Here is a 26,937-nt window from a genome sequence, read left to right as displayed (position 1 = left end):
GAAAAGAAAACATTAATTGGTATGATTTCATGTTAGTAATGCCAGCTACCCAGAAAGCCTGAAGCAGAGGGTAGTGAATTCAAGGCCAGCTTGGGAAGTATACATAACAAGAGACTCTAGCTCAGAGAGAGGGAGGGAGGGAAAGAAGGAGGGAGGAAGAAAGGACAATGGATTATATGATACAAAAGCAGAAGGGGGAATTATTTAGAAGCATGAATGAATAGAACACTGGGATAAATGAATAAGAACGAAGTATAATTACACATATATACAAAAGTGGTTTAATAAAACACATTACATTGTAAGCAAAGGCTGACCAGATAGTTTAGTGGGCAAAGGCACTTGCTTCTCAAGCCTGAGTTTCATCCACAGATTAAGTAGAAGGAGAGAAGTGACTTCAAAAAGTTGTCCTCCCAACATCCATCCACATGTACCCCTTGGAGCATGTACGTGAGAGTGCAAACACAAACACACACACACACACACACACAGAGTGAGAGAAAGAAATTTTTTAAAAATTGAAAGCCAAGGACAGGGCATGGTGCACAAAGTTTTAATACCAACTCTCAGGAGATAGAGGCAGGCAGATCTCTTTGAGTTCAGCCAGCCTGTCTACATAGTGAGTTCCAGGTCTGCCAAGGCTACACAATGAAACCTTGCCTTAAAATAAAATTTTATCTTATCTCTTACATCTGCAGTACAGGCTATTTTCCTTAATTATGTAACAGGAGTGGAAGACACAGGTATCTTCTCTAAGAATTACCATCACACAGCATCTCCCATGAGACATTGCTCTAAAACTGTATAATCTAATCCTTTTCCAGATAAAAGACAAACAAGGAAGTGGTTGCAGTTTCCCAGTCACTCTTCCTTTTGCTCACAGCACTGGCTTACCAGTTCTCAGGGAAGTTATGTGCATTTTTCAGGGGAGACAAAACTGGACCATCGGTATATCTGCCTAAAGAGGTTCTGGACCTGGGTTTTAAAAAAAATATTCAGCAACTTTTTCTAGGTATCATAATCAATTCTGCACTGGAGCCCAGCTCTGTTGAGACAGGGAGGTGGGCTCAGTAAACGTTGAACAGCAATGGAACCTGAAGAAAAGATAGTTCCAATCACTTTTACAGCCCTGCCAGGTCCAGCTCTCGGGTCTTTGGTTCTCTAGACACAGGCTAAGGCTTACTATGCACATCAGATAGGGCAACAGCTAAAGTAACATAGTACACACAGTCAAAAGACAGCTTACAGAAGTTCATCCCTAACTCCATGCAAACAATTCATCATAAATGACTTCAAAAACAAAACCCAAGAGTTGACTGGTGAGCTCCAGGCCCCTGTGTCCCTGAAAGTTTTGGCTACTCCCTAGTCACATCAAGAAACACAGAAGCCTCTTTATAGACTAATTGAAATGTGGTGGCTCATGCCAATAATCTCAGCACTTCGGTAACTGAGGCAGGGGGATCATTGCTCAAATTCCAGGCTAATCTGGATTACGTAACAAGTCAGTGTCAGTCTGTCTCTCAGCATAAAAAAGGAAAGAATCATATACATAAACACACACACACATCCTCTTTAAAATGAGTAAGCAGATCTACACATGACAGTCAGAATGCCTTTTTACTACAGTAGTTTAGGCCACTCACTCCTTTTAGTAATTCGAAAATAGCTCCCCTCAGTAGTAAACTGCCTTCTGAGTAATCCAACATCACCAGAGCAATGTTTAAAATGTTTGACACACCCAAGTGTATAGCTATTATCTAAAAAATGGAGAATAACAAGTGTTGAAAAGGACAGAAATAATCAGAACCCTCATGAACTGCTAGTAGAGATGTAAAATGGTACAGACGATAAGGGAGAGTCTGGTAGTTTCTCAGTAAGTTAAAGGATTATCACACGATCCAGAAAACTCTATTCTTGACTTAAACAGCAAACACCCACATTCATAGCAGCATTAAACATAATATCCAAGAGGTAAAAACAATTGAAATAGCCATCCATGTATACACAACAGAACAAGGACAAATGCAATTCTAACAGACATTACAACAAACCTTAAAAACACTATATTAAGTAAATTAAGTCTGATATAAAAGAACAGTTACAGTTTCACTTACATCAAGTGCCTAGAACAGAGAAAATTCATAAAGACAGGAAGTAGAACAGAGGGATTGGAGTTGTGATTTAAAGGACAGAGTTTCTGTTTGAGATAGTTAAATGTTTGGAAACAGTGGTGCTGGCTACACAACACAATTAATATACATACTTAAAAATGGTAAACTGGTTCCAAGAATGTTGGCTTATGCCTGTAGCCCCAGCACTCATGAGGCTGAGGAAGGAAACTGCCACAAGTTTGAAGTAAGCCTTAACTACACAGCAAGTAACACACCAGCCAGAATCACACAGTGAGAATGCGTAACAAACGTGAAACGCTTTTATGTGTATTTTGTATTTCTAAATTATTGCTCTTTAATTAAAATTTTATTGTAAAGAACTTGTAAATAAAAGGTATCACACAGCAAGTCAGGCAGTGGTGGTGCACACCTTTAATCCCAGCACTCAAGAGACAAAAGCAGGTGGTTCTCTGTGAGTTCAAGGCCAGTTTGGTCTACAAGAACTAATTCCAGGACAGGCACCAACGCTACACAGAAAAACCCTGCTAAATGGGAGGCGGTGGCGGAGAGGAGTCAGAAATCTTTAATAATAAATAACAACAACAACAAAAAAACCCTGCTTTGAAAAACCAAAAAATAGAAAATTAAAAAATAAAGATATCACATAGCAAGATTAGACAGAGTCTAATCCATTCAATGAACTAAAGTTAGAGTAGCCACACCGAAGCTATGCGGTTCACTTTGGATTTACATTTTCACAATCCTTTGTATTTTTACGCGCTTACCCATCACACAGAAACAAAAAAAGTTCTTGACAAAGCTAAAACCAGGAATTTGGTTTTATATCTTTTTTCCTAACTCATGTTCCATTACTTAAATTCCATTCTTTCTTATCACCTCATTACATATTTGTCCTTTCTTGATCTCCTTTCTTCATGTTTTATTACACCCATATGTACATAATGTGCATATGCACACATATGCATATTATAGGCTAGGAACTACATGAGGAACATGTGGATTCCTTCTGAATTGTGTGGCCTTGATTAATATTATACATAGTAACCCACTTTATACATTTTCACTATCCATCTACCTGTTGATGGTGTAGTGATTCGAATAGGTATGGCCACCATAGACTCATGTTTTGAATACTTGACCTACAGGGAGTTGGCACTATTAGGAGATGTGGTCTTGTTGCAGTAGGTGTGGCCTTGTTGGAAGAAGTCTTTCACTAAGGAGGTGGGCTCTGAGATCTCACATATGCTCAAGCCACGCCCAGTATGACAGTTCACTTCATGCTGCCTGTGGATCTAGATGTAGACCTCTCAGCTACCTCTTCAGCAACATGTCTGCCTGCATGCTGTCTTGCTTCCCACCATGACATAATGGACTAAATCTCTGAAACTGCAAGCCTGCCCCAAATAAATGTTTTTCTTTATTAAGAGTTGCCATGGTCTCTTCACAGCAATAGCAACACTAAGACAGATTGACAACTAGGTTGCTTCCAATTCCTTGCTATAGTGAATAAAGCAATAAACACGGGGTTACAAATTTCCAAGTATTTTAGACGAGAAATATCAATGCACTATATACTATTATGTAATCCACAGGACATTGTTAATTTGTTCTGTCCTAATCTTTACTAGTCTGTACTCCAAATTTTTTTAAGTCTTTAAACTATAGAGATAAACCATTCTAAAATACGGAGACTGACACTGGGCACATTGGCTCACATCTGCTATAGCAGCTTTCAGTAGGCAGAGGTAAGATCTCTGAATCTGAGGCCAGCATAGTCTACACAGCAAGTTCTGAAACAGTCAAGGTATGAATAGAGAGATTCATAAAAACAAATGAAAAACAGGTGGAACTGTCCCAAGAACTAATTTAAATAATGGGTTTCTCCAGAAGCTTAAAGGAAGAAAGAAAGCAAACAAAGGAAGGATGGAAAGAGACAGATGTGAGGAAAGGAGAGAGAAGGGGAGGAAGACAGAAGGAGACACTAAGGCTAAACTACTGATTTAGTCACATATAAAGCTTACACAATGAGTGCACCCAAGGAGACCTCTCTTGTTTGGCAAGAAAGGCAGCTTACCAACCACCTGTGTACCTTAGCCAACCAGAACCCATCTGTCACACATGGTTCACTTCACTCACTCTCTTCAAAAGTTCTTTCCCCTTTGAAAACCACTCTACTCTGGTCAAAATAATCCCTTTCAACATTAATCAAGCCACTACTTGCTGGTACAGCAGAGCTAAGAGCTCCCAAGACCTTCACACCATTGAGGAAGCAAAAGCTTCTGCAAGAATGCACTGGGGGAAGTTCCCTCACAATGCAGTCCTGCTCTTGTATAAGAACTTCAGGAAAATCACATTTTACACTTCAATAGCATACTTTAGATTCAAAATTTTACAGGTATATAAATTCCAAAATATACTATTACAGTTTGAGCCAAGAATTCCCCCCTCCCCTGACCCAACACACTGGGCTTCTCTGTGTAACAGCTCTGGCTGTCCTGAAACTATGCTCTGTAGCCCAGGCTGGCCTTGAACTCAACAGAGATATGCCTGCCATCATTACCTTCTGAGTGCTGGGATTAAAGGCATGCACCACCCAGCAAAAATTATTAGTGTAAGACCCTTATTATTTCTCAAGTCTTGCAGTCCCACTGCTAACAGCTCTTAAAGATAAAAGACAGACACAAAAAGATGAGACTAAGAAGACAGATTAGATTTTGTTCTTAAAGATCAAGGGAGTGAATAGGAGAGCTGAGGTGAATATGAACAAATGCAGTGTATGCATGTATTAAATTCTCAAAGAATAAATATTATTAAATATAAAGATCAAAAGATATTTGAGTGGCCCAAACAGCACTGAGCCCCTGTGATCCTTCTGCACTTCTACCCTGTAAAACCCCTTTATTGAACAGTCAATTCAAGTCTTCTATTAGCTTCACAAGAGTTTTTAAAATATAAGGGCTGAATGAGGTTTGCAACCAAAAAATAAATAAAAAGAATAAATAAAAGTCACATTCTGCTGATAATTCTGAGGACCTGAGATAATCTAAATCTCAAAACTGCTCTCTCAGGGCTGAAGAGATGGATCACTGGTTAAGGGCACTTGTTATTGCACAGGTTCAATCTCATCATGGCAGCACACAGTCATCTGTAACTCCAGTTCCAGGGGATCTAAAGCTCTCATCTGACATCTGTGCATATTAGACATATATACTGTGCACCAACATACATGTAGTCAAAACACTCACACACATAAGATAATATTTTTTTTAAAAAGTGATCTTTATCCTTGAACTGAGGTCTTGAAGACACAAGATTTCTCATACATTTGTTCAATTCCTTTAAAAGACTGGGGGGGGGGAGTCCTTTTAACCAATAGAGAAGATATCAACACACCTTTCTGAAATAATTTAAGTTAGAAGGAAGAGTTACTTTTTTTTATATTTATTTCTTTATTATGTATACAATATTCTGTCTGTGTGTCTGCCTGCAGGCCAGAAGAGAGCACCAGACCCCATTTCAGATGGTTGTAAGGCGCCATGTGGATGCTGGGAATTGAGCTCAGGACCTTTGGAAGAGCAGGCAATGCTCTTAACCTCTGAGCCATCTCTCCAGCCCCCGAAGAGTTACTTTTTTAAAAAAAAATATTTATTTATTTTTATTATGCATACAATATTCTGTCTGTGTGTATGTCTGCAGGCCAGAAGAGGGCACCAGACCTCATTACAGACGGTTGTGAGCCACCATGTGGTTGCCGGGAATTGAACTCAGGACCTTTGGAAGAGCAGGCAACCACTGAGCCATCTCTCCAGCCCAAGTTACTTTTTTTTGAATATTTGAAATTTTTATTTAGTCATTTTAACAAAAAGGAATTTTTAACCACACACCCTGCTATTACACTATGGCAAAAACAGTCTACAGTATAAAAAAGTCCAGATGATCCCTTAACTAAACCCCAACTGTCTTAGTCAGGGCTACTATTGTTGTAATAAAACCCCATGACCAAAGCAACTTGAGAAGGAAAGTACTTATTTGGCTGATACATCCACATCACTATTCATCATGAAAGAAGTCAGAAAAGGAACTCAAGCAGGGTAGGAACCTGGAGGCAGAGGCCATGGATGAGTGCTGCATACCGGCCTGCTCAACCTGCTTTCTTTCTCAACCAGCCCAGGGGTGGCTCCATCACAATGGGTTAAGCCAAGCTGGAAGGGCTACTTATTTCTCAAAACCACTGACTAGAAGACTTTAGGGGTATTCTGTAGCCTGGGTTTACGCATTTTAATTGTTCCAGAGCATAGGGCCACTGAAAAAAATCTTGACAGAAGCAGAGACTGCATTTCCAACCCAGAGACTTTTAGTGATCACTATGGACAAAATATTCAGCTTATATTTGTGCCACTGTTTACAGATTCAAGGCGCAAGACAAAATCTGGAGAAGTAACAGGAGTCAGCATTTTGGTAAAATTATTCTGGTCAAAGTATATCGTTGTCTATTTTATATGAATTAAAAAAAAAACACTTCAGCAAGAGTAAAAGATCTGCCTAAGGTCATTAACTAATGATGCCTCTCAACAAATCTACCACCACAGACACTCTTCTCTCAATCCTAAATTTCCCTCAGCTTCCAAATATGCATGCATGTGCCTACCACCTTCAGCTAGGGTATCTTTGCTAACACCCCACCACCTCATAGACACTATGCCAGCAACTCCATCCAAGTGCTCCTGTTTCAAATTAGAACCATCTCTCTGACAGTCAGATGTGGAGGACTGATGTCAGATTCAACTCTTCCTTAACCATTTTACTAATTTATGCTACACGTTTTTTTATTAATAAATATATACTGAACACTTACCTAACAATGCACACAAATAATCTAAGTTTAACCTTTACTGGCTCTCACTACCCTGAATCATTCCAACATTTGCCTATACAATTTTCCTCTCTCTAGGTCTTAGGCTTCAGTTTTTTTTTTCTTTTTCCTCTCCCCCGACCTCGTTATTTTAAGATACAGTTTCATTGTGTAGTCCTGACTGGCCTGGAACTCACTATGTTCATCAGGCTAGACAACTCAGAGATCCATCCTCCCACCTCTACCACTGTACCCAGCCCTATTTTCCTAAAGAAAATCAGGCTGCCCTCCAACTCAATCCTTTGGTCTGTGCCAGCTGAATGCTGGAATCACAGGTAAATGCTACCACACCAGGCATGAGGCCCTGTTTTGAAGTTATCCTCTCCCTTGCCTGCCAGATCTTAGTACTGTACTTCTAAGTCTGTGTAATGTCTAAAATATTCAAGATAACAAGTGAAACAATCTTCCCAACCGTGTCTTCCACTTTAAATAAGCATGACTATTAGACTGACCTTACCACCTCCCTAGCACCCTTCAGATGCTTACAATCTGACCTTGCCCCCTGAAGTCTCTCCAACAGAGAGACTTGGCTTGTGTTATGTTTGTTCACAGCTTTCTTCTTCCTTGCTTTCACTGATAGTGACATCTCTGACTAACCATCATATTCCTATTTCATTATAGTTCCAAAACTAATGTCTTTTGTGGGACAGAAATTGGGTAGCTTGGCTTACAATGAATGAAAAATCTCCAAGACCACAGATCCTTGGGGACAATGAGTCAGAAGTAAAGCACTCTTCATACGCAATGAGGTCATTAAAAAGAAGTCTGACATTCAATACTTACTTATTGAGCGCAGCACTCCACGTGTGCCAAGTTATCTTACAATAGCTTCCTAATTTGTATTAAAAACACTAATATCAGATAATAAAAATATCAAAAGTTGAATTCTTTTTTATTTCCCAGAAAACTCTGTATGAACTTGAGTATTTAGAGGCCTACAATAATTTTTGTTTAGGGAGAACAGGATGAAGAAATATAATTTAAAATGTAAATAAAGTAGGCAAAGGTCCATAGCTTTAATCCTAGCACTCAGAAGGCAGAGGCAGGTGGGTCTTTGTGAATTCAAGGTCAGCCTGGTCTACAGAGTAGATTCCAGGACAGTCAGGACTACACAGAGACCCTGTCTCAGGAGAAAAAAAAAAAAAAAAAAAAGGAAAAAACCAACTCAATCCAGGCTTTGAACTGACATAAAATTCATTTATTCCAATTGTTTAAGAGAATCCAGCTCCTTCAACAGATGATTTTCTCAAGTGTTCTACAGAAATCTATAAAACTCATGAAGAGGAATAAGAGCAGCAGCTTGAAAATTCACACTGGTGCAAGCTTCAATAAATACAGAGTATACACCAAGACCAGGAAATTCCTGAAGGTAGCCTACCAACTCTAGCACTCCTGTCTTCTGGACTCTAGCTGCTCTTCAAAACTTACTATGCCGTTCTTTTTGGATTTCACCCCTTTTCAATAATGAAACTGGCTGTATCATAAGCATGATACTAAGGCAGCAGGTTTATAAACACAGGGCTAGAGGAACTACTGAGTGATCTTTGCAGTTGCCTCTTTTCAAGTCAAACACAAAAGCTAAGTGTCACTTTAGTTTATTGCCCAGAAAAAACTTTTATAAAAAGGAGATTTTAGATTAAATACTCTACTTAAGATGAACACTGTGGTAGCATAGCAGCATGATGATTTGAAGCCATCTTAGATGACCACTGAGTTTCACAGTCTGGGCTACATTAAGATCTTGTCTGAGAAACTAACACTAGGGGCTGGAGAAATGGCTCAACAAAACAGGTTGGGCCTCTTCCAGAGGTCTGGGGTTTGGGTTCCAGAACCCACTTTGAGTGGCTCAAAACTGACTATAACTTCAGCTCACGGGGATCCAACAACCTTTTTTTGTCCTCCATCAAAACCCATATGCATGTGGCATACACAGGTAAAAATAAAACTTCAGGGAAAAAACCTGGCCTAGTGAGATGGCTCCGTGGTCATTTGTTCTTACAGAGAACCTGAGTTTGGTTCCTAGAACCATATCAGAAACCTTATAACCACTTCTAACTCCTGCTCCAGAGGTTCCCATGCCCTCTTCTGGCCTCAGTGGGCACATGGCACACGTACAATACAGAGCTTTTCTTTCTTTCTTCCTTTCTTTCTTTCTTTCTTTCTTTCTTTCTTTCTTTCTTTCTTTTTCTCTCTCTTTTTTTTTTGTTTGTTTTTAAACTGGGTTTCTATGTATCTCTGAAGCCTGTCCTGAAACTAGCTCTTATAGACCAGGCTGGCCCTGAATTCACAGAGATCCGCCTGCCTCTGCTTCCCGAGTGCTGGGATTAAAGGTGTGCGCCACCACCGCCTGGCTTAACCTCTATTTCTTTTATTTTTACCTTTAATTTTTGGCTTTTTGACACAGGTTCTCTGTGCATCTTTGGCTGTCCTTGAACTCACAGAGATCTGCCCCAGCTACATTTTTAATCTTTAAACAATAACAACAATAAAATCTAAAAGCAGTGGCTCAAGCCTATATTCCAAAGCTCAAGAGGCTGAGACAGAAACAGTGCAAAGTTGAAGGTTGGTCTTACATAGTACTTACTCATTTTTTTGTTCTTGCTGTTCCTTTTTTTTTTTATAGTCGCACTATTACATAGCCCAGTCTGGCCTCAAACTAATGATCCTTCTGCTTTTCTGCTTGTGATTATAGACAAGCACCACCATGTCAGGAAAAGGTTGTATTTCCTAAGTAAATATTGGGAACATCTTTCCAGATACTTAATTGCCTTTTTATGTAAGGATTGCTCTCTCATTGCAGGGATATTGTGATCCTGTGACTAAACTGTATAGCCAGAACACAAAATAGGCAATCAACAAATGTCTATTTCCTCAGATTCCTTCTTTGGTATTTAATCAAATTCCTGGGATTCTGCTGTTGTAAAGGTAAAAACCTGAATCAAGGACAGAATCTAATTCCCAAACTTCTCACAAAAATTCAGCTGCCTGGAATTAAAGTTAGTAAGGGATACTCAAGAGCTGAGACTGGAGGCACAGACCTACAATCCAATCTTCTACGGCAGTGGTTCTAAACCTATGGGTCATGACCCCTTTAGAGGTCTTAAGGGCCCTTTTGCAGGGGTCGAATAGCAGATATTCTGTATATCAGATATTTTCATTATGATTCATAACAATAGCAGAATTACAGTTATGAAGTAGCAGTGAAAATAATTTTATGGTTGTGAGTTATCACAACATGAGAAAATGTATTAAAGGATTGAAGCATTAGGAAGGTTGAGAAACACTGTTCTAGGGAATGGGTAGAGGAGAATTGCAAGTTCAAGACACAGTTCAGGCACTCAAACCAGATTTCTCTCAAGAAGTTTAAAAAGGAGGCTTGGGGTATATCTCAGTAGTAGAGCACTTACTAGCATGTAGAAGACACAAAGTGCAATCCCAGTTCTCAAAAACAAAATACCTTTACTCAGGCCATTCAAGGTTATTTAACACCCTTGTCCGTTTTCTCAGGGCCACTGAATTATGCTGGCTAAATCAGCAAAACGATCTTGGAACTCACAAAACAGTTCACAAACCTGCCAGCTAATTATCTCTGTAACATGAAAGAATTAGCAGATAGATTACCAGGGAAAAGAGCCTCTTCACTGCTCTTATTACTCCAACAGCTGCACATGAAGCTTTTTTTTAATAGTTATACTACCTTCACCACAGATTCTGGGCAACTCACATCTAGTTAATATAGTTTCTAATAAATGGGAAGTTTGGTCTATACCATACTTATCTCCAAAGGTGTTGAAATAAACTAAATAAGTGAAACAGACTATTCCAACTGTCAAGAAAACAGCAATTTGAATAGAATCAGCAGTTATCCAAGGAAAAAAAGCACAGAATAACCAGAACCTGGTGTCAACCGTCCTTCAGGCAGGTACTCAATACTCTTAATAGCTCTACAACCAGAAGGATAAAATCTCTTTTTAGTAATTTGCTAGTTCTAACCTTGAAGATCTATGATCAGCAGGATGGCCCAGCAGGTAAAGGAATCTATCACCAAACCTGACCACCATACTTAAACCCCTAGAATCCACATTTTGTCCTCTTACCTCCAGACATGCCACTATGAGCTCATGTAAATAAAATAAAATGTTAACTTGTGGATCTGGACAATAAGCAAGTTATATGCTCAGTTATTTAAAAAAGGGGAGGGGGAACAACCTAACTAATGCATTCTACCAGAAGAAAGTACATTTCAAAGCGGAAGACTGGGCTGAGGATGTAGCTCAGTGGGAATGTAGCTCTGCTGGCAGACTGAGTACTAGTACAGCATACACAAAACCCAAATAAACCAGATATGGCAGTGCATGCCTGTAATCCCAACACAGGGAGGAGTTCCAAAATCAGCCTCAATTACACAGTAAATTCAAGGACAGCCTAAGATATGTGAGAGATTGTCTGGAAAAGAAGTAAAACTAAAAGCGGAAGACTCAAAATGTCAGATTTCAGTTTTGGGTTTTTTTTAACATTTTAAAATTTAATTGGTGGGGGGAGGGGAAAGGCAGGGAGGGGAGCAGAGAAAAATGTAGAGCTCAATAAAAATCAATTTTAAAAAAGTGAGTAAACCTGTGAGGGTGCCAAAAATTTTTAATTGGCAGCACTTAATTTGGAAATTTCAATCACATTTCTAATTCCTATTATCATTCTCTTGCGGGGGGGGGGGGGGGGGGGGGGGGGGGGTTCACACGAGGAAAGAGGAGCGAACTTAGGACCTTAAAGAGGGAGCTGGCACCTGGGCAGACCTAACCACACTGGGCACATACTCCCAAGAGGATGACCACTGAACCCTGGTGAGACTTCCTCTAAACTATGCTCCCTAGTTTGCTGTACTCTCTCCCCAGACCGTTCATACATAGGCATCTAAGCTGATAGATGCTCTAACTATTGATCTTACAAACAGTCAATTTATGAAGGTAGCCAACTTTAGGAATTTTCTCACAGCAGTTTTTTTGCATGGATGTCAAGTAAAAGGTGGCTAATATCAGAAAAGTTATTTAAAAGACTAGCACAGCTGGGTGGTGGCAGTGGCACATGTCTTTAATCAATCCCTGCACTTGGGAGGCAGAGGCAGGTGGATCTCTGTTGAGTTTGAGGACAGCCTGGTCTATAAATCAAGTTCCAGGATAGCCAGGGCTACACAGAGAAACCCTGTTTCTAAAAACTAAAAATACTAGTACAAAAATGTTTTCACCCAGGCTGGAGAGATAGATGGTTCACTGGTTAAGAGCACTGACTGTTCTTCCAGAGGACCTGGGTTCAATTCCCAGCACCCACATGGGCGCTCACAACTGTCTATAATTCCAGTTCCAGGGAACCCGACACCCATGGCAAAACACCAATGCACACAAAGTAAGTTAAAAAATGTTCTTTCCAGTCCTTAAAAAAAAATGTTTTCACCCACCATTCACAATGGTCTAAAATCTGGATCAACTCAACCACCAAAAACTGGTGAGCAGACAATCACTGATATGGCCACAGGATAACTTACGAGGACCGAACTGACACACAGGGAGGGCCTCCTCTCAAGTGCATTAGCAGCCAGAGTCTGCAGTGCATGGCTTCATTTATATGACATTCCATTGCTGACCATAACATGACAAAGCAATTTCATGCCTGGGGTCTGGAGCCTGGGACCTGTGGTGAGGAAGGAGGGCTAACCTCAAAGGAGGCACTGTACAATGACAGGAATATTACAGATATAATCACAGCAGTGGCTAGATGGTAGCATTTATTAAAACTCAAAATTCTGTTAACTTTTTTCCCCCACTTCCATTTTTTGGGGGGAATGGGAAGTATTGAATCTGAATGAAATTTCATTTATGTGACCTTCTTTAATACTAATTTAAAACAGGTATCTATCTGGGCATAGTAGCCCATCCCTGTAACCTCAACACTCAAAGAGACTCAGGCATGTGGATTACCACGAGTTAAAGGCCAGCTTGGGCTACAGAGTATTTCTCACCAGCCTGGGTCACATTATGAGACCCTGTGTCAAAAAGCAAAATAAGGTGGATGTGGTGGCAAACTTATTTAGTCCCAGTACTCAGAAGACAGGTGGATCTCTGGGAGTTCTAGGCCAGTCTGAGCTACATAGTGAGCGCAAGGCTAGCTAAGGCTACATAATAAGGCTCTGTCTCAAAAAAAAAAAAAAAAAATTTAAGTTAAAAAAAACAAAACAAAATAACAACAACAACAAAAAAACGAAGGCTGGATAGACAGCTCTCTTGCCACCAGGCTTGATGATCTGAGTTTAATTACTGCAGACCTACATAGTAGAAAAAGAGAACTGATGCCTAAGACTTTCCTCCATAAACACGCCATTGCATATATGCACACAGGTACACATTCATAAACAAATGCAACAGAAATAAAAGTAAATTTAGAAAGGGTAAAAAATATAAGTACAGCAGAAAAAATGAAAAAGCAAAATAAAATGAAAGAGGCCGGGCGATGGTGGCGCACGCCTTTAATCCCAGCACTCGGGAGGCAGAGGCAGGCGGATCTCTGTGAGTTCGAGACCAACCTGGTCTACAGAGCTAGTTCCAGGACAGGCTCCAAAGCCATAGAGAAACCCTGTCTCGAAAAAAAAAAAAAAAAAAGAGTAAAAGTAAAACCTAAAAGTAGAAGAAATGAGGATAAGGGTCAAAAATCACAGGTATTTAGGTACCTATAAGTAAGAAGCAAAAGGTGGGTGGGTCAGATACTAGCCAGAGACTTAAAAGAAAAACTAAAAACTAGGGAAGAAACCAAATGTGCTGGAACATGCCTAAAATCCTAGCACCTGAAGTAGGAAAAATGGCACAAGTTTGTGGCCCTTCTGAGGTCACTGTCTAAAACACACACACACACACACACACACACACCCCTCCCAAAAGAAAGCATTGTGAAAAGAGAACAACTAATCAAAGTTATAGTATGTCGGAGTGAGATGACAGAGGGAGAAAAGAGAGACAAACCAGGAACTTAACCATTCAGAGCAGACCTCAAGAAAATTAGAGGACTCTGTGGAAGTAAAAGTTCTTCCTCCTAAATCTCCCATATCTGCTCCCATGCCACAGCCCCAGTGTCTACACATCTTGTATACTTTCTCAATGAGACCAGAATGCTTCCCTTATCATTCCTTAGAACTTAGGTCAGTCCCACCCACCATTTCTGTGAAGACTCTCCAACTTCAACAGAGTTAAACACTAAGTTCTGAAATGCTGCCTTAACACTGGCTGCAGCAGTCACTGTCTCCCCTACTCTATGGACAACCTGTTTCCAAGAGTAAGAGCAAAAACTTCACTGAAAATAAGTCTAAAAACCTGTTAAATGGGCCAGGCAATGTATTCGCAGCACTTGGGAGGCAGAAGTAGGTAGATCTCTGTGAGTTAAGGGCCAGCTTGGTCTACAGAATGAGTTCCAGGACAGCCATGACTCTATAATGAAAACCTGATTCGAAAAGCCAAAAACCAACCACCAAACAAACAAAAAACCCTCTAAAAGTTGGGTTCAAAAAATGGCTCAGTGGCTAAAATGTCTGCTGTATAAGCACAAAGACCTGAGTTCATATCCCCAGTGCTCATGTAAAAGCAGGTATGGGTGCTGTATCTGTAACGGCAGCCTTGCGACTAAGTCTGGTCAGGGGAAACAGTAGTTTCCTAGAGTTCACTAGCCAGTCAGTTAGCCAACTCTAGGTTCAGTGGTAAGTTCTGTCTTAAAGTAGTCTACTTTGTGAAATCCCTACAATCATGCACATGCACACTCTTGGGAATTCTTTCTTTCCTTTCCTTAATAAATCTGTTCATTCTACTGCAAAAAAAAAAAAAAAAAAGGAAAGTGGGAGGATAATGATAGCTCAGTAAGTAAAGGTGTTTGCTATGCAAACCGGTTACTCTGAGGTCAATCCCTGAAACCCACATAAAAGTGGAAGGAGAGAACCAACTTCATAAAGTTGTCACACGAAAATACACATAGCCACATCATGCACAAGGGCATAATGTGAGAGTGACTGAGGAAGACACTTCAACATCTGACTCCACAGCCACCTACACATACACCACATATACACACACACCACACAAAATAGTAGCATTGTAAAATTCCACATAATTCTTTTTGTTTGTTTTGTTTCGTTTTTCGAGACAGGGTTTCTCTGGGTAGCTTTGGAGTATGACCTGAAACTCACTCTGTAGACCAGGCTGGCCTTGAACTCTCAGACATCCACCCGCCTCAGCCTCCCCAGTGCTGGGATTAAAGGCTTGCGTCACCACCACCAGGGAGACATTTACAATTTCTTATAACATTTGTGTGTGTGCATGCACAAATAAGTCAGAGAAATCTTGTAGGAATCTGTTCTCTTCCCACCAGTGGACTGAACTCAGGTAGGTTATCAAGTTTGGTGGTAAGCACCTTTACCCACTAAGCCAGCTCCTCAGTGCCCCCCATTTGACAACATGGATAGAAGGCCCCCTTGCTGTTTTAAGATAGTGAGTCTCTGTCAAAAAGATTAATTATTTTTATGTGTACGAGTGTTTTGCCTGGATGTATGCCTGTACCCACATGTAGGAAGTGGCTGCAGCAGTCTGAAGAGAGTATAGGAATCTGCTGAACTGGAGTTACAGATACTTGTGAGCTGCCATGTGGGTGCTGGGAACTATACGGGGTTCCTCACAAGCACAACCAGTGCTCTTAGCCACTGAGCCATCTCTCCAGCCCCTCTACATGAATCTTATGAACAGAAGTACATCCACCCTCTAATTCTTCCCTATCATCATAAGAACTTCTAAAAAAATTTATTCTTGTAGTGTTTCAAAGTCCTCAGTGAATGGCAAGTCTGTGATAGAGAAGGTTGCAGGTTCATTAGGAAGAGCAAGCAGCAGCAAAGGTTTATTTAGAGCAGCACCTCAAGGCACACGGAAACACCCAAGAAACCCAAAGGGTAAAATCAGTAAGCTTGACCAGGCAGGTAGAGCTCTGAGTTCAAGGCCAGCATGGTCTACAGAATGAGTTCTAGGACAGCGAGAGAGATACCCTGTCTAGAAAAAGATAAAGGAACAGCAAGCTTAGCCAAGCATCCTGACACACACCTTTAGTCACAGTACTCAGAGGCGGAGGCAGGTGGAGCTTTTTGAGCTCAAGGCCAGGCACCATTACATAATTAGATCCTATTTTAAGAAAAAAAAGAAAATTAAGTGAAAATACAATCCTGAAACAAAAGGTATCAAAGCACTGTTGGTGTTAAAAGTACAAAATAATTGGACATTGGTGTCTCATGTCTGTAATCACAGCACCTGAGAGGTGGAGGCAAGAATATCAGGAATTCGAGGCCAGTTTTAGCTACACAGAGAGTGCAAGCCTAGCCTGAGACTGTCTCAAAAGAGAGACATGGGAAGAAGAACTGGATAACTAGAATTAGTAAATCAATAGCAGTTTAGAGAACAGCTTACAGATTTTGGAGGGGAAGGTCAGAATCTGGTAAAAAGCAGACACGATGTGGCTAGTGACGGAACAGAGGAGTACTACAGTCAGGAAGTAACATGGAAGTCCTCTGCATCTCTCCTAGTCTACTTTGTCTCACAAGTACGAATCAGAGTAGCCAGCAAGAATGATTTTACAGGCCAAGCAAGTCAGCTCAGTGAACAAAGGCACTTGCCACCAAACATGACAACCCGTGACAGGACACACAGTGGAATAGGAAGGAAAGACTCCTGAAAGCTGGATCTCATCTTCATGTGCATGCTCTAGCACACTTGTGCCTGGACACACAAATGCAATACAAATCTTTGTAAAAAAGAATTTTTGTATTTCTCTCCCCCACAAAAGGGACCTTGTTATAAAAATTATCTTAGCCGGGCAGTGGTGGCGCACTCCTTTAATCCCAGCACTCGGGAGGCAGAGGCAGGCAGATCTCTGTGAGTTCGAGGCCAGCCTGGTCTACAAGAGCTCGTTCCAGGACAGGAACCAAAAGCTATGGAGAAACACTGTCTCGAAAATAAAAAAAAAAAAATCTTAAACCAGATGTGGTATGGTGGTGCATTCCTTTAATCCCAACACTTAGGAGACAGAAGAAAGCAGATCTCTGTGAGTTCAAGACCAGTCTAGTCTACACAGTATGTTCCAAGACAGCCAGAGTTATGTAGAGACCCTGGCTCAACCCCCAATGTCACCATTCAAAACCCCAATTATGACAAACCAATAATATACACGGCTGCTTATAATTCCCTATTGGGAAAGGAAGGCGGCAGAATTAGGAATCAAGGTCATATTTCTGGCCAACAAGAGACCCTATCTCAACAAACTAACAAAAATCACACAACAACAACAAAACAAGTTGTAGCCCAGGCTGGGCAACATAGTGGAGTTCAAGGCCAGCTTGGCTAAAAACCAAGGCGCAAGTCTCAAAAAAGAAAGGGAAAAAAAAAAGCACCTTTAAAACAAACAGAACTAAACCAATAGCTACCTAAAAGTTTCAAAACATCTACATGAGCGGGAGGGAAATGGGAGGCGGTGGCGGGGAAGAGACAGAAATCTCAAATAAATAAATAAAAAAATAAATAAATTAAAAAACAAAACAAAACATCTACATGGCTGTAAAATTCTAAAATAGGATGTGCCCTGTGTTCCTCTAGTGAAACTTTTCAAGGCAGGAGATTCTAACATTAGACTATTGAGCCAATACTATCTGAAGTGTTTATTTACATCTCCTGCAATTCCTTACACCTGAGCACTTCAGAGGTTATCAATGGCCATGGGCTACCAGTAGGCACAGCTTGCTCCTATAAACAAAGTTTTATTGGAATATAGCTAAAATGCATTCTCTATGGTGTCTTCTTATCAATCATCACCATGCAGAGGTGAACAGTCATTACAGAGATGATTAAATATTAACTACTTAATTCTATGCAATAAGAAGTTCAGTTACTCCTGTCCTGGATAATTAAAACCAACAACTAGGCACTGCGGCATATCTCTATGATTCCAGTAACGCTGGAGGCTGAGGCAGGAAGATCAAAGCATTCAAAGCCAACCTGGGCAACAATGGAAAGACCGTAAGACTGTACCTCACAGGACCAAACAAAAACAGTGTGACAAATTTTGAGTGGGAATGTTTCCCTTGGAATGAAACATTACTGAATGTCAGTGAGACCTTTCCCCAAAAAGTCAGGTACAAACCTAACTGAAAATAAAACTACTAATGAATCTCAAAATACCATTGTTAGTCTTGACTAAAAATTACACTTTAAAAGTAACAATGAACTTTATTTACTGTTTTAAAAGCCACTACTCTGTCAAGTGTGGTGGCTAGCACCTTTAATCCCAGCAATCTGGAGGAAGAGACTTAGTGCTCTGTGAGCTCAAGGCCATTCTGATTAACACACAGTGAGTTCTAGGACAGTCAGGGCTTCCTAACTGAGAGACCCTGTCTCAAAAATAAACAAAGAAGCAAACAGAAATAAAAATCACTACACTAACTCAATAAAGATACAGTGTCTCTGGACTCGCTGTCTCTGGACTCCCACGATCCCTTGTTCCTGTCCCCAACATCAGGGACTTTTATCAATTATCCTTTTGCTCTGGAACTCAGACCAACCAAATAGGTTATTTTCTTCATAAAAGTTTGTTTTCACTTTGTTATAAAACATTCAGAATGACAAGATAAATGAAGAACCCAAAATTGGTATTCTTACTATACTAAAAATTCCAGAGCTAGGCACAAGGTACTTGTCTGTAGTCCCAGCATGAAGAAATACCTGATGCTCTGGAGTTCAAAACTAACTGGGCTACAAAGTGAAAAACCTTGTCTCAACAATAATAATGATTCTTTAAGCCCCAACGCTTACTAATTTACTTACTTACAATTTCTTAAACCCTAAAGTATACTAAGCATATAAAAGAATTTTAATCAAAATAAGTTCTGGTGTAAATATTTGTCATTCTTAAGAAATTACTACATAAGCAAGTGAAAACTGTCTTGAATATAAGTATTCTAGGTATCGGTGAAACAATTAGTTATATCCTTTTATAACTGACCATGGCATTATGGCAGATTGGAACTTAGCAATACAATATTAAGTCATAGAATATAGGGCTAATATTTCATCTACTAGAAAAATTATACTTAGCGCGGCAGTGGTGGCGCATGACTTAATCCCAACACTTGGGAGATAGAGGCAGGCAAATCTCTGAGTTTGAGGCAGCCTGGTCTACAGAGTGAGTTCCAGGACAGTCAGGGCTACATAGAGAAATCCTGTTTCAAAAACAAACAAACAAAAAACAAATAAACAATAAATAAATAAATAAAAATTAGGCTCAATTTTTAAAATATATCAAATAATTTAGGGTTATATTTTTACAGTGTTTTAACAAAACCGAGGGTCAGTCACATAAAACTAATATTAAAGTTGATGAATAATTTATTTCCCATTTGTTAAGATTTTTCTTCAGCTCAACTCTTGAAGAGCATCCCAGGATAATATATCTGCAGTGTGTTCCTACTTCTAAGTGCTCAAAGACGCATCAGTAGCCTGGTACCTTTGACAATACAAATGTGGTCGCAGGTTGTAAGCTCACGGTAATAGAAACTTAAATAAGCATTTAACAGGGCTAGCATGGAACCAAAACAATCCCAACACAAATAAGTGATTTTCTAATTCCATAACCACACCATTTTCTCCTTGTGCATCTCTCCGTTATTTTAGATTAGATAACACTGAAAAATGCTATTTTAAAGTACAATGAAATGGCAGTCATTTATTTTACCATAGATCACGAGATTTACAAAAAACCTCTTCTGCTTTTTAAAAATTCAGACTTTGATCCTCTTTCTCACCTGCTGGTACTGGAAAGACAAAAGTCCTAAAGATCTTTCAAACCTAAATACTTTTCTCACGAATTAGTTTTCTCATGAAGTTGATGTATGTCAGCTTCCAATGTGTTTGAGCAAGAGAGGAGACGCACAGGGGCCTGATCTTTGGGAGGCGTCCACATGAAAAAAATGGGAACCCCGCCCAGCCCTCAACTTTCTCTGCTTTTCCAGTCCCCGGTTTTCTCTTTGCAAAACCCAGAGATGCCAAAGTTCCTGATTGACTGCCTCTACCCGAGGCCTGGTAGAGAAACAAACCGCTAGTTACCCAAATACCTCCTTAAGGTAGTCCTAAGACTCAAGCCTGCTCAGAAACAGCAGAAAGGTTTGCTTTCTTGGGTTAAAGGAGGGCGGTTACAGGGTTTGGCGGCAGGATTTGTCAAGCAAGCGGAGGGCCGAGCAAGAGAGAGAAGCCAGAGACTAAGCTCCATCTAGTCCCAGGAACCGCCCCCTGGGAGGCTAGACTGCCCTCGGTACTTCCCGGCCACCTCCACTCCGGGAGCAGCCGAGCCGGGTCGGGCTCCTCCGGGCGGTTTCCGGGTCCGCTGGGACTCCAGCCGACACCCGGCCCGCCCCCGGCCCGGCTCCCCCCGATCCCCGTCCCCTCCCATCTAATATGGCCGCCCCGCCCGCCCCACCCCCAGCACAGCCTAACCTCCTGGGGGCCCGTGGCACCGCCCCCCCGCGCCCATTGGACGCAAGGTCCCCGCTCCCCTCCTCCATTGGACAGCACCGGCCGCCACTCGCCTGCGAGGGCTCCGCCTCCGGGCCGTTCAAGCTGCTTAGAGAGGACATATAAACAAATCCCGAGAGGGAGGCCCCCGTCGCCCGCCGCCCCCGAGGAGGGGCGGGGGGGGGGAAGCCGCGGCCCTACGACGCCCCTGCCCGGAGTTCGCCAGGCCCGCGCCTGTCCCCAGCCCTCCGAGCGCCAGCCGTGCCGGCCTCCCTCACACGCCCCTCTCCTCCCCTCCCGCCCGGCCCCTCCCACCCGCTCGCCGCTCTGACAGGCCGGCTGCCGGCAGCCGCGGCCCCCCGCTCCCGGGCGCGCAAAGGGCCGGACACCGGAGGGGACGGACCCCCGTCCGCGCGCCCGCCTTTTAGGTAACCGTCGGCCGCGGCAGCAGCCTGGCCCGGCTCGCACCGGCGGCCTCGTCCCGCGCGCCCTCGGCCCGGCGGCCCCCGCCCCGCTCGGCCAGAGCCGGACACCCGCGCCCCACGCTCGTAACTCTCGGCCGCCGCATCCCGCTCTCCCGTGCGAACGCTCGGCGCTCACCTGAAGCTGAGGGTCTCTCAAGCGCTGGGTTCGACCGCGCTGCCGCAGCCGCGGCCCCTCTCCATGCTGCCTCGGGTTTGTTTTGTTTATGTCCTTCCTGACGGGTTCCCGGAAATCGCGTGACTCGCCCCCCTCACGTGGGCCGCGGCGAGGAGGAGGAGGGAGGCGGGGGCCCGCCGCCCCGGGCCAATCGCGAGGCGTCCTGAAGCCCGGCCAATCGGGGGCTCAGTCCGGCCGGCGCCCTGTCACGTGACTCCAGAGGGGCGGGTTGCTGGGGAAAACCAGGAAGAGAGGGCAGAGCGGGGGCTCCGAGACTGCTGCTGAGCGTGGGCGTGGGCCGCGGGGACTGGCGAGCTGCAAACTCGCGTGCGCGAATGATGTTCTTTTCAGAGGCTTCCATATTCAGCCTGTAGGCTCAGAACTAAGATGAGGCCCGAATGCTCACTTTACAGCTAGCTGAACCACAGGGGACTAAAGGAATTAGTTAGTAGGTGGCTGCATAGATCTTGTTTCGTAAATGACATCCCGTTTCCCCGATAGAATTGGCCTTATTCATCGACTAATATTTTTAAGTCTGGATCCCAAGATCTTGGATCAGGTGCGTGCACCTTTGAGATCGGAGCTGTATTCAGCTGAACAAACTGTTACTCGATGCTCTCCAAACAGGCCTGTCTCACCAGTGATCCTGTAATTTGCTTACGACTCTTAATCCCGTTGACAGTTTATTGGATGTGAATTACGTGGTAGATTCATTATCTCAATAGTTCTCCCAACAGGCATGCAATAAGAGAACCATTTTTCAAAAGGAAAAAAAAAACCTCAGAGGAATCGTTTGAGGAAATAACCTACCTAGTTATTACAGCTGTTTCCAGAATTCTCTTTATACTGAGGATCCTCCTGTCTTAGTCTTCTGAGTGTGGGGTTACAAGTCTGCACAGCGCGCTCGCGCGCGCGCGCACACACACACATGAACACAGAAAACGTATTTTCTTAAACAGGAAAGAAGATTAAAGGTCAGAGAAACTTCATCAGATTCCCTCCAAATACCAGTTCTTCCTTGGGAGTACCCACCACTGAAAATGTGGCTTCAAAGCTGGGGATAGTGGTTGACCCTGGTTATTCCAGCACTCAGGAGGTGGAGGCAGGAGGATGTGACATTTATACTTAGCTATCCTAAGTTGCATGACAGTCAAGTCTTCATGAGACGAGGTTTCAACTCACCCTTACACCCCCCCATCAAAAGAACCCCCCACCCACGGAGGCATGCAAGCACGTTGTAGAGTCTCAATGTCACAGTCATGTACTGGGATGGGATGTGGTGGCATGCATCTGTGGCTCCAGTACTGGGAAGCCTGGGGCAGGTGGATCTTCAAAGCAAGCCCGAGCTACATTGTGATGGACTCCCTGATTCAAAAGCAAACAACCATGGATTTGGAAATAAAAACGATTTGCCTAGATCATGATCCTGAGGAAGGCGGAGTGGGAGTAGCAATGTCATTCCTCCTCTGCCCTCCATGCCAGACATACAGCCGGTCACTATGCTACTGACTTAGTAACAGTCTGGATCGGAATCCTTGTTTCACCACCTGTGAACCAGTACAAATGATGTTTGATGAAGCTGAATTTCTCCCTTTGTAAAACTGGAATTGGTGTGAGAACTGAGTGAAATAATTGGCATAGGGTTGGTAAAATGGCTTAGTGGGTTCAGCACTTGTCACAAATGTGAGGACCTGAATTCAAATGCCCAAAACCTGTGCAAAAGCTGGCTGTGTATCAGGAACATCTGTAATCCCAGCATTCTTGCAGGGAGATGGGAGTCTGAGATAGGAGAATCTCCAGAGACTCAGGCCAGCCAGTGATAATGAGACCCTGTCTCAAACAGGGTGGAAAGCAAGAACGAACACCCAAGGCTGGACACCATGACACGTGTGCATGCCCACATTCACACACGAGTGCAAGCATGCATGCACATATGCTGTATACACACATGCATATATAAAATAAAAAGATTGTTTAAAAAACAAGTCATATAAAGCACTTACCAGAATGCCTGGCATATAGCTAGTACACAACGCACAGTAGTACTATTAGACTATTTTAAGAGCATCATTTAGAAGGCCAGCTGTAAACTAAATAGCAAGTAAGGATAACTCTAGACAACTCAGCAATTTAACAGCCACTAGACCAGACCAACCTTAAACTCATGGCACTCCTGCCTCTGCCTCCTGAATACATGTATTACAAGCATGAACCACCATACTAGGCTAAAACAATTTTTGGACACCAGATTAATAGGTAACTATGGATGCATAGGAAAAAAAGGAAAACAGTATGTCTCTCTCCCAGAATGCCAACCACACTGTAGGACCCCCAATACCCAATGATGCAATGAGTATTTACCACATGGTACCTTAGCAAATTCTAATTATCTTGGTAAGTCTGACCATAGCTCTTTTGAACTTCCCCCATTAGGTGGAATAGGAAATTGGAAATCCAGTAGGAAAACATTGACTTGAGAAGTTGAAGCCACATCCCTGGGCTTGTATATGTGATGTTCATGCTTTAAATCTCCAGAAGTTTGGCAGCTGTCCAGCAGATGGCTCGCCCTTCTGTGATCACACTACCTTTCAGACATAGGCATTTGCATACCTATCAGGCAGCAGGTTCATATCCTAGCACAAGGCTCTGCCATCAGTGGCACCTGCTGGTCAGTTAGACTGTGGTGCCTTTGTGTTTTCCGTTGTCTAGGAAGGGGCAGAGTTCTGTGCAGTGGAGACTTTCCATCAAGGTTTGTTACTGACTATGTCCTGCTCTGAACTGAATGAAATCACAGGCTCCTGATTGATCTGTGTTTCTTTGGGCTTTATGCAGCCAGATTCTACCACAAAGTTGGCAGGCAGATTCAGGGATAGTGTTGACTTGAGGGTTGGGAGGCTTGTATTCTAGCCACAAAGTGGTGGCCAGCTGGCATTATCACTTCCAAAGCATGTAACAGTGCTTGCTCCCCAGAAAAATTGATGTAGTAGAACAGCTTGAATCATAAAAACAAGACTTTACACAAAGATGAGACAATGGTACAAAAACAAAACAAAACAAAAGATACATAGGATGCCACTAAATTCCTCAAAGTAATTTATTTTTCAATAGGTAGCAATCGTGTATGGTATAACATTCAAAAGCTCAAAAAGATCCAGGCATGGTGGGTTGGACCTCCATTCCAGTAGGTCAGTCTGGGCTACATAGTGAGTATGTACCTTGTCTCAAGAAACAAAAGTGCAAAACTGTTTCTGGTGACTATCAAGTTGTTCAGGCTCCATGGAGACTTCCCCATAACCCCCTCACTTTAAACCTTAATGTGCAGGAGGCTGAAGCGAGCAAGTTGCTTGACTTCAGGGCTTTTGAGGCCAGCCCGGGTGACACAGAGTGTCCCTCTTTCAAAAATAAAATGACTTGGGGAATGGAGGTGCACGCCTTTAACCCCAGCACACAGGAGGCAGAGGCAGGCAGATCTCTGTGAGTTCGAGGCCAGCCAGGACTACACAGTGAGATACTGTCTCAAAAACAAACAAACAAACTCTGGCCAAGACCCTGATTTAAGCTACGATATCCAAGGTGACCAGGGTTCCAGACTGTTTCCCACAAGAAATTTGGACAGAGCGGATCATGCTTTAAGATCCTGTTTGCTCTAACAGAGCACCCAGCCATGCATAGCCATGCTGGCAAGGGTGACCGAAAATTCAAATGACAAGAAAAACAGAGAAAAGAGCCGGGAGGTGGTGGCACACACCTTTAATTCCAGCACTTGGGAGGCAGAGGCAGGCGGATCTCTGTGAGTTCAAGACCAGCCTGGTCTACAAGAGCTAGTTCCAGGACAGGCTCAAAAAACAAAAAAAAAAAAAAAAAAGAAAAACTGAGAAAAGTTGTCAAAAGCCTTGCATTTTCTTACTATTTCTGTTTGTTTGGAGACAGGGTCTTATGTGGTTAAGTCTAGCCTTGAACTCCTGATCCTCCTGCTTTTGCATCCCAAGTGCTGGGATTACAGATGGGCAGATGGGCACCCCCACACCCAGCGCTATATTGCCCCATGACCTGAAGTTTGCACTCTGTGTGACTCCTCCTTAGAGCGGACTGGGTCCTGCTTACTGGTTCCACACACATCTTAGGTGTCAACCTTTTGGGAATAAGTGCTTCTTCTCTGGACAGCTCTCGGCTGTGGGATACAGTCAGGAGTCACAGCTTCAAAAGTGAGAACAATTAACTCAAAGCTGGAAGATCTCCAGGAAAAGCTGTGTCCCTCTGACACTAGGCACTGACTTTTTCCCGAGAAGATGGCAGTATTGCTGAGTAGTCTAAAAGAGACTTATTGATGCTGGCGACTGGATCACATCCCTCATTCATCTCATCTAAACAGCATTCTTTGGAGGGAGATGTTATTCCCACCGTCATATGGGACAGTGTCCTTATGTGATAGCTCTAAGCCTCGGTTTCTTATTTTTCCCTGAAAACACCAAGTTCAGCCCCCAAATACCCCATTACTTATCTATCCTGATTTCCCAGCCTATCCCATACTCAGCACCAGGCCTGCCAAGGTAGAGGGCAGACTTTTAGATTTGATGAGCAGATCGAAACCCCATCCCATCTTCCCAGGTTCAAGACTTCTTCCTCCTCTGTGCAGTCCACTTTCCCCCACTCCTCCCCTTTCTTCAGCTACCCATTTAAGCACAGTAAATACTTAACTGCCTTGGATTATTCGTGCCATGTGTATCAGTGTTATTTCTTCAGTGAATTACCTGGGCATACATACACTCTTGAATGCCACCAAGCCTATCTTTATTCAGCATGAGTTACACATCCCAGCCTGTCTTTATTGACAGAAGAGGGAGGGAGAGGAAAGAAATCGATATTTGGAAAGTCCTGAATGTATACATGAGACAACACCCTCGTCCTGCAGGACCTCAGAACCTAGTGAGGGAGAATGAACGAACTCATGAGCCGGGACCCTTGTGCTGGTGCGAAGAGCAGGACCCAGACCTCAGCGCCCCTCTGTGTTAGCTTACTTGGACAAACTACTAACCCGTCTGACACTTCATTCCTCTTCTCACCTGCCTCACAGGTTAATCTGAAGGGCCCAGTGGAGGACTTCAGTGCATAAGCAGGTCCCCATCTCTCCCTGCTTAGGAGGAATGTGACTCGGGAACTTGTTAGAAGAGAGGCAGTAGAAAAATGTCTCCTGGCAGAGAGGCGGCAGCAAGCAGCTGGGATTGTTCCCTTATCTTCCAGTGCAGCATTCTCGACAAAATTGTTTCATCTCTCTTGCTGACTGAACACTTCTGGGACAATGCATTGGGTCTTTAATTTTGTTTTATCAGGACCGAGCTGAACATACACTGGCCGGATCAGTGGCTGTAAGTGATAGCAAACCAGGAGGCCAGGGAGCGAGAACAATCTAGCGTTTGTTGAAGAAAGACTCCCTACACACAGGTATAATAAGACATTCTGTTGGCGAGGCCAGAGTGGGAGGATGAAAGCCGAAAGCGGGAGGGACAGATGATAAGACGCAGGAACCCAGACCCAAAGCCATAATGGCTTGTTGGATTAGGAGAGGAGGCGTGTTCCTAAACAACCCCAAACTGGTATAACACTGCAAGGCTAGCTTCTCAAGGGCAGGAAGTAAACAATTCAGAAGGTTTCTAAGGGAAAGAAGTGAGACAGAGCTAGGAGAGGGGAG

The 26,937-nt window shown here is 42.8% G+C and overlaps 1 protein-coding gene across 4 annotated transcripts in view; it reads right to left on the bottom strand.

The window, feature by feature from the left end:
• Nucleotides 1–26,484, bottom strand: part of Crebrf (CREB3 regulatory factor) — a 72,053-nt gene extending 45,569 nt beyond the window's left edge. The window contains exon 1 of one of the 4 annotated variants that reach the window (XM_050164851.1): nucleotides 21,210–26,484. The gene's annotated coding sequence lies outside the window, so the exon portion shown is untranslated. Of the gene's footprint in view, nucleotides 1–19,903; nucleotides 20,251–21,209 lie in introns of those variants that run through there. The other 3 variants (XM_050164777.1, XM_050164618.1, XM_050164703.1) reach the window with 3 other exon arrangements.
• Nucleotides 26,485–26,937: the final 453 nt, after the last annotated feature.

Source organism: Alexandromys fortis, unplaced genomic scaffold (genome assembly GCF_014885135.2).
Source record: "Alexandromys fortis isolate MF-2015 unplaced genomic scaffold, M_Fortis_MF-2015_v1.1 scaffold_29, whole genome shotgun sequence".
In the NCBI taxonomy this organism is placed as follows: Eukaryota; Metazoa; Chordata; class Mammalia; order Rodentia; family Cricetidae; genus Alexandromys; species Alexandromys fortis.
This window is presented reverse-complemented; position numbering and strand designations above follow the sequence as displayed.